Source organism: Uranotaenia lowii, chromosome 1 (genome assembly GCF_029784155.1).
Source record: "Uranotaenia lowii strain MFRU-FL chromosome 1, ASM2978415v1, whole genome shotgun sequence".
NCBI lineage: Eukaryota > Metazoa > Arthropoda > Insecta > Diptera > Culicidae > Uranotaenia > Uranotaenia lowii.
This window is the reverse complement of record NC_073691.1, coordinates 108,576,419-108,585,027: the sequence shown is the minus strand read 5'-3', so window position 1 is coordinate 108,585,027 and position 8,609 is coordinate 108,576,419. Positions and strand designations below refer to the sequence as shown.

Below are 8,609 nucleotides of genomic sequence, written 5' to 3'. Positions count from 1 at the left end.
GGCTGCGTCCGGGATATCTGAGGTCTAAAGGCTGGTCCGTTTCACTCTCCACTGAATCACTAGCACTTCCTCGACATTTAACGTTACCGCGACGAATCTTAGTACTCTTGAACAGTAACTTTCACATGGTTACACTCTCCTCCAGCTCGGGTAAAAAAAAAATATTAGCAAGCTAATATTTTTTTCCATATTACCACGCAAGAAACGCCATACTAAAACACATAGCTCTGAACCAGACGAACTCTAAACCGAACTTGACTGCGTTCTATTTTTTTTAACCCAAAAACCCGCTTCGGAATTCCTCCAACCTCCGAAAAGATCGAGATAGGTTCATTAAGAAAGTGAAACCAATTCATAGTGCCTGTTGTGGAACGGGGTCATAAGTTATCATCATTGGCGAGCCAACTCCTCTCTATTTCAAGGCCAGGCCTCTACTGACCATCAATGTCTTTCGACTCCGGTCTCCAGCGTATCCACGGCAACTAGTTACTAACCAACATTAAGAGATTCGGAAAGCATTGCGAATTTATTTACTTTTAAACTACTTTGACAATATAACGACCTATTCTAATTATTGTTCTTTAAAATTTACAAACTAATTCTTAAAATTTTACTCTATTACCTAGTGCACTAGTTTTATTCCGGAATACATAAATAAACAAATTAAAAAATGATTAAAACTAAACGCGTTAAAAAAAAATTTTAATAATAAACATCAAAAACGCACCACCGTAACTAAACCGTGACAAACATTACACGCAAAATAGTACGTTACTCTATCGACGTTTCGCCCAGCCCTATTTGAGCTAAAATGATTAACGAAGATTTTCGAATGGGAACACTGCTTTGAAGAACTGTCATTGTGAGAAAATTTGTGACAATCATGCAACGGACCAGGAATTTACGGACTGAACTCGTAAGTACTAACCGTGGGAAGTCTGATCCTACAATTTTAATGGCTTTTTCGTTATTTTTCTTTCTCCACAGTTGTCGCTGACATGTTCAGTCGATAAATCCCCGGGTGCATACCAACATAAACGATGGATTCAGACAGGTAAGTGCATTCAAATATGCAGTGTGAACGGTGCTATCCTTGTGCCATGTGGTTTTTTTTTTGTCAAGGTCAGCTGCCTTTTCTTTTTATCTAGGTCAAGGTCAGTGCCTTGAAGTAGTAGTGGTTAATCGAATTTATATATGTGCTACTTCCATTTGATTGTATCGATCACCCAAAAGCTTATGTTGAGAATTCTTATTAGAATTTACGAACATATGCTTCAGATGCAGCTCAATCAACCTGGGTTGATAGCTGGTGCCGAATCCAATTGGATTCTACTGAAATTGCACCATCGTTATCTTTTTTTGTGACCGATACCTGAAGAATATTTTTGCTGCCAGAAAAAGTTTATTGTGCAACTCGTTGGCCTTTTTTTTTTGGACTGTTAATACTTTCAGACTGTTTTGTTTACGAAAGTATTTGTTGAGAATCTCAATAGCCCGCAGCTTGCGAACAATATTGTTTACTTCTGACGCAGAATTCTTGTTTATTTACTAATATTGTTTTTTTTTTATGCTTTTAGGTCTGATGCTGAGAATATACCGAGGTCCTTGCCGTGCATATTCGCGACCTGGTATGAGCTCGTTCCTCTTTTGGCTGTGATGACGACCGGGGTATATTGCGGCCCCAGCTTGGCGTTGAAGGACGAACCTGCAGCCGACTGCCTAAAGGACCTTTTGAAGACCCGTTGCCCTATGTCGAAGGTCGGAGCATATCTTTTGTGACGTAAGTTGTGTTGTTTTTGTACGTTTTTATAGTTTTTTTCTAAATTGTTCTTGACGATGTCGAACGTTTTTTTGCTGATGGACTTAATTTTTTCCATCCTTTCCATTTCGTTCTGTTGATTTTCGTCGTCGAATTCTAAACGATGATCGCTCCCTCGGGTCACCATTTCGTGGCCGAAAATTATGCGGTGGGGTGTGAATTTTGTAGAACTATGTACGGTGTTGTTAAGTACACATTCCATTTCTGAAACCTTTGTATCCCAGAGGCGTTGATCGAGGCGTACATAAGAACGAATCATACTATTTATTGTTCTATTAAGGCGCTCTGCCGGATTTGCTTGACTGCGATGCCTGGCATTGGCCCAATGCTGTATTTCATATCTTTTTAGTAAATGCTGAAAATCTTTTGATAAAAAGGTGGACGCATTGTCCGAGATTATAATTTGTGGAACAGCGAGTCGACGAAACCACTGCTCTTCCAAAATGTTGCAAAGACTACTGCTAGCAATCTTCTTCACCGGTACAAGCAGGCAATACTTGGAAAACAAGTCCATTATTACCAGTAAGTGAGCATTACCTTGCTTGGACCGGGGAAGCGACTGAATATAATCCATTGCAACAATTTGGAAGGGCTTGGTTGCGACTCGTTGTTTTCCCATCATCGGAGCTGTAGAGACTGTTGAATGTTTATTCTCTTTGCATGGTTCGCAATTAGCGATGTACTTTTTGATGTCAGCCGACATCCGTGGCCAATAGTAACGCCTTTTTATTTTATCCACACATTTCTCAAAGCCAATATGTAGATTATCATCATGTTCTTCCCTTATAACCCTTAGGCGAGATGATTCTGGAAGGCACTCCTTCCATTCAAATCTATAATCTAGTATATCAGACCTTGCTGAAACAAACTTGTACAGCTTTCCACTATCGATTTTAAAATCCATAAAATTTTCTGGATCTGATTCCACAGATTTTCGAAGGTGAGTGTACCACTTGTCTTGATTAATGTCAATGGTTTCGATGGAGCGTGACAACGCGTCCGGCACGATGTTGTCTTTCCCTTTTCTGTGCCTCACCTCCATGTCGTATTGTTGGAGGGTGATGCTCCACCTGCTAAGCCTAGAGGACGATTTCCACTTTGCCTTCATGATGAAGGTCAAAGCTGATGAGTCAGTGACGAGAGTAAATCGAGTTCCCTCGATGTACCCTCGGAACTTTTCGATGCAGCGGAGCGCCGCTAATCCCTCCTTCTCGGCTGCGTGGTAGTTTAATTCCGCCCCTCTAAGCTTCTCAGAGTGGTATGCAATCACACGCTCCTCTCCGCCCTGAATTTGCGTTAACACTCCTGCAATAGCGATGTCGCTGGCATCGGTTTGCACTGAGAATGGTAACGCAAAATCGGGGTTTGCCATGACTGGTGCTGAAATAAGCCGTTCTTTGATGGCTGTGAACGCCTCTTCTGCTGCTCTGTTCCACTGGACTTTTTTTGGTTTACTTTTAAGTAGATCAGTGAGCGGTCCAGTGAGTTGGCTGAACTTGTCGATGAACCTGCGGTAGTAATTAATCATACCGAGGAATCGACGAAGTGCTCTCACTGAAGTAGGGACCTCATAACCCAGGATCGCTTGGACTCGATCCGGGTTAGGTCGTAAGCCTTCTCTGGTTAAGACATAGCCTAGATAAGGTAGCTCAGAGCAACAGAAGTTTGATTTTTCAACGTTTATTTGTAGGTTGGCATTTCTTAATCGAATTGCCAAATCGGTAAGTTTTTCCAGGTGTTCTTCGAACGTGTGGCTGGCCACCACAATATCGTCTATGTACACGAAAACCGAAGGTTCTAGGGCGCCATAACCTAACACGCGGTCGAGTACTTTGGAAAGGGTCGCTGTTGAGTTGACCAGTCCGAATGGTAGCCTGCAAAACTGGAACAATCCGAGGCCTGGAATCGAGAACGCTGTATATTTCCTAGATTCTTTTTCCAGGGGAATTTGCAGAAATGCTTGCGTGAGGTCGACCGTAGATAAAAAGGTAAACGGTCCTAGATGGCTCAAAATTCTATTTTGATGCGGAAGCGGATACGCGTCTCTTTTTGTTCGCTCATTAAGTTTTCGCGCATCTAGGCATAACCTGATTTCCTCACTATTGCGCTTACTCACAGGTACCACCGGAAGTGCCCATTCAGAATTGGAAGGTTCTATCACCCCCTCTTCTAGCATTTTTCTGACGGCTGTGTGGATTTTTTTCTGAATTTCCGGGCTCCACGGATACGGATTCTTTCGCACCGGGTTAGCTGACAGAAATTCTTCTTTAATTTCAATTTTGTGTTCAAGGAGGTCCGTTTGGCCTAGCCGACCTGGCACAGCCGCCAGAAAAAGCTTTTTAACTTCCTCCAATCTGACCTTTTGTTCTTCATTGATTACTTCTTTCTGATTCTCATTTTCTATAATTCTTTCTAATGATTCGATTTCTTGGGTAACTGTTGGCCGAATGCCAAAACGTTGCCAGAAGTCGTATCCGAGAATACATTTTCGGTTAAGGTCTGGAGCTATTATTACCGGCAAGATCTTTGTAACGTTGTTGAAAGTAAGCGGGACATCGCAGTACCCCAAGACGTTTAACGTTTGACCGGAAGCTGTTTTAAGTGATAATTTCGTGGGTTTTATTTGTAATTTTAGAGACTCTACAATTCTTCTTCCGCCTGCACCAAATACCGTTTTGGCTGCTCCGCTGTCCAGAAGCCCAACAACAGAAACCCCCAGGATCTCGACTTTCGCAAATGGTCTAGGATCGTCACTGAGGGTGATGAGCATCGAAGCTATCTCTTCCTCCTCGATGCATTCCTCGATCACCTGCGAATAGCCTAGATTGCTGAGTATTTCCGCCGCGCTGGCGACTGGGTGAGGTCTTGTGGTGTGTTGCTGACTATCTCGCCTCACTGAGAAGTCCCCGGCCCGTTTTTTATTTCACAATACGGACATTCTGAAACAACGAATCCTGGGAAACCACATCTCATGCAAAAGATGTTCTTCTCCTGCCGGCAATCGTTATGGTTGTGCCCAGGCTCGTGACAATTGAAGCATGTGTTCCTTTTAACTGGGATGTAGGCTTGCACGATGCGTCGAAGCGCGTTCGTGTTGCTTACACCACTAGGACCAGGGTTTTGGAAGTCTTTTGGTTTTGGGTTTTCTTTTGGGAAGATTTTAATTTGTGGTAATGGTTCTTTATCATACTGTTTTCCTTTCCATTCTCTTTTAGGAGGCTGCTTATCGAAACCGGAATTGAAATTTTTATTTGGAGGCTTATTTTGGTGAGCATTTGAGGTTCTATTATTGGCCTGGAAGTGGCGCCTATTTTCACCAAGTTCCTCGATCATATTTGTACCGGACCGGATTTCACGACGTTTGTATAATTGCCAATTGATTGAGTCGAACTTTTTGCCGAACTCTTTCATTTTGGCAATGTTGTCTACATTCGCGGCAAGCATGGCTATTCGACAATCTTCGCGCGTGTTGCGGAAGAGTGCATCAAACTTTCTTTTTTCATCCCAAGAGTGAGACATGCTCCTAAAGATCCTGACCATGTCCAAGTAAAAGTCTTGGAACTTTTCTCTTGGGCCTTGTTTTCTGGCCACTGCTTGTCGTTCATGGACAAAATCGACGTCGTACGGTAAAAATTCCGCTTTCAATTCCTTTACCAAATTTTCCCACGAACCCAATTCTTCATTGGAATTGACTTCCATTAACCACGATCTTGCTTTATGAATGAAAAGGTGGTGGGCGTTATGGAACAACTCCTCAGACGAAAATCCTTCGGACCTGGCGTTGAACTCCACGTCCTTAAGAAACTCATTCAGTCTGCGGCCGTTGTCCATGCCATCATAAACGATCTTCCATTTATGAATGGGCCAACGTCTTCCATTCATATTTGTGTGAATGGGTTCTCTGTTACTTTCGGGTACTAACTCAGATTTCTTAATATTTTCATCCTGAGTCCTAACACTACTAAGCGATTCGTTTTTCTGTTTTATCCAGTCTAGGAAATCAACAGGATCTTTCTGAGAGGATTTGGAGGCTTTCTCCGAGCTCATCGCATTTTTCGGTTTTTCAATCCCTGTGCTGTTGGCCGTTTTGTAGCGAGTTTCATTTTGGGCCACCTCAAGGACTTGTAGACGTTCTAAAACTTTTCCTAAAATGACCATTATTTGCTGGTTTTGTCTAACAAGTTCTTGATGGTCGGTCAATGAAACCCCCACAGAAGGACCACCCACTGCCCCTTCTTCTAAGGCGAAATTATTTGGGTTAGGATTATTCACCTCCTGACGTGGACTTGCCAAAGTCCCATCAGTTGGTTCATTCTGCAACTCCCCCTCTAGGTCGATAGGTGTTTCAGGATGCGCTTCAGCACCCTCATCAGTTTGAAGCAGATTATTGAGACTAGCATTTACAATGTCCATCTCTGCTCTCCTCACTTCTGGGAGGTGGGAGGTCAAAGAAAAGTAAACACTGAACAAGTTTACAATACCTGCTGCCACTTCGGCTATGTTTTGTAAATCAGTTTCATTGGTAACTATGCTGCGGAGTCTATTTAGCCGGAAGAAAAAATGAACCAACCTAGTTTTGTAAGATTGTTCTGGTGCTTTCTTTGATCTCCTACCTTCCAGGTGAAGTTTGATGCTCGCAATTTTATCTTCACAGGTGCTGAGCTCTTCTTCCCATGAACCTTCAAACTGATGAGTAATGCTTTTATGTTTTTCTTCTTTCAGCAGCATGCGCAAAGACCTTTCTTGCTGTTTTCTCTGAGGCGATAGCGACACGTTCCGAATACGCAACTCGTATTCTAGCTCATCTACGGTTAGATGTGCTACATTCATACCATAGTACTGTAAGGTTAGGTGTGACATTTCCATCTTGTGTGATGCAACAATAAGTTAAACTGAATTACAATCTAAGCATACACTATGATTGATCAGGAAGCAATTAATTAACAGGAAACCTATATACTATAATTAACAAACGCAACACTGAATTTACACTACTGATACACAAAATAAAAAATAGATAAAACCGACACGAATGAAAACACAACTATATAATTAAACAGTTTAAAATCTATTAGCTAATCATAAGTATCACAGTGTAAAATAAAGGTTTTGTATTTGTTTGTTTTTTGATCTGCCCCTATTCGAAAATCAACATTAGGTTTTGAAAAGTATTCCGGTATTTAAAATTGATCTTTTGCGTGAAAATTTTTCTAGGTAATAATGATGAATCTCCTTTGTTGGATGGTAAGACACTTTCTTTGTTAAGAACGAACCAAGACCCCTCTTTGGTTGAAGAAAATCGTCGACAAGTTTTCGGTTATCGTTTTTTGAACACAAGTCAAGGGTTCAGAATTGCCTCGGATGTTTTCCCAGAGAATTCTGCACCGGAATCAGTAATTGGAAGTTTCAAGCGTTCCCTCGCACATCAAAAGTTCGAAACTACTTTAGATGGACGCCAAAGTGTAACCAAGGGTTGGCTACTGCCCAGCACTACTAAGACTCCCCTTCTGTTGCCTCAGGGTCGGCTTTTCGTCAATCAAAAACTACAAGGAAACGCTAGTAACTTCAATTTCGAGCTTCGCTCGCCAACCTTTATTCCGACTTGTCGACAATCTTCCAACTATCCCCCAGTGACTGAGCAATTACTCTCCTACCTTACTCTTCTGCTTCGGGCCCTTCGTCTTTGGTTCACCCCTTCTCACACCGTCGCTTGTCCCGTGTCTCCTCGTAGCTGTTGGAGGAGGCACACTCGTGGCTTAGGTGGGTTCGTGGCGCCGGACTTCGGCACGGCGGGTGGAGCTTACCAAGTGGCTACGGCGGGCCGCTAGGGTTCCTCGGAGGCACTTCTGGTAGGCCTTTGAAGAATTTTGGAGAAACACGAGCGGTAGAAGTCTCGAACTAAAACCTCGGGGTCCTGGTGAACAGTAGAGGGAAGCAAAATGGCGTCAGGTCGGGTATATAGGTATTCACGGGGCTATAAGGTTACCTGGCCGGTTTTTCACGCACACTTGAAATAGGTTTTCACGGTGCGAACTGCTGTTTGGCTTACTGCGCCTTAACTATGCTTTTCGGAACAGCGTCAGCGATGGTAATATTAGCTAAGATAAAACGACTAGCCTTCAACCTTTCGTTCTCAGCGTTGCACCATGAAATGGCCATTTTGGACCAGCACAATGCCGCTCATACCCGACCGATGACCGCCCCTCCCTTCGTTGCTGACCCTTTCTCTTGCCTCTTGCTCCGTGATCCTTTCATCCTTACTGCGGCCCTGCTCCATTATAGCACGCTCATGCTGCCCTCTGTTGCATGCTAGCCCCTGCCTGTCAGTTTTATGCTGCTGGGCTGCGTCCGGGATATCTGAGGTCTAAAGGCTGGTCCGTTTCACTCTCCACTGAATCACTAGCACTTCCTCGACATTTAACGTTACCGCGACGAATCTTAGTACTCTTGAACAGTAACTTTCACATGGTTACAGTTGTAAGACCTCTATTTCACTATATTATGAAATTTTCTGTTCCTTTGAAGATTGCATTATGTTTTTTTCTCATTTAAATAATGAACGCAATGTCATCTTGAAGCTAAAACGTTCAAAAACGAAGATAAAATCTACTTTAAAAAGGTCTAGCTGGTAGTTATTGGGTATTCAACTGATTGTTATGATTTTTATCCAATCGGTTTACCATATTCAATTCTTATGTAGAACAATTAACATCAATTGAATATTGTTAACTCGATTTACTAAAATGCGAATAAATAATTGTGGTTTTATATAAAAGTTTGTTTTTTAATA

The 8,609-nt window shown here is 42.5% G+C and overlaps 1 long non-coding RNA gene across 2 annotated transcripts; it reads left to right on the top strand.

Annotated features, from left to right (window-relative positions):
- The first annotated feature begins 869 nt into the window (after nt 1-869).
- Nucleotides 870-6,822, top strand: LOC129738132 (uncharacterized). Of its 2 annotated transcripts, none has more exons than XR_008735490.1 (4): nt 870-916; nt 988-1,054; nt 1,578-1,780; nt 6,545-6,822. It is a non-coding gene; the product is annotated as an uncharacterized LOC129738132 (long non-coding RNA). The 2 variants fall into 2 exon arrangements; XR_008735491.1 differs by having other exon boundaries at nt 6,542-6,822.
- Nucleotides 6,823-8,609: the final 1,787 nt, after the last annotated feature.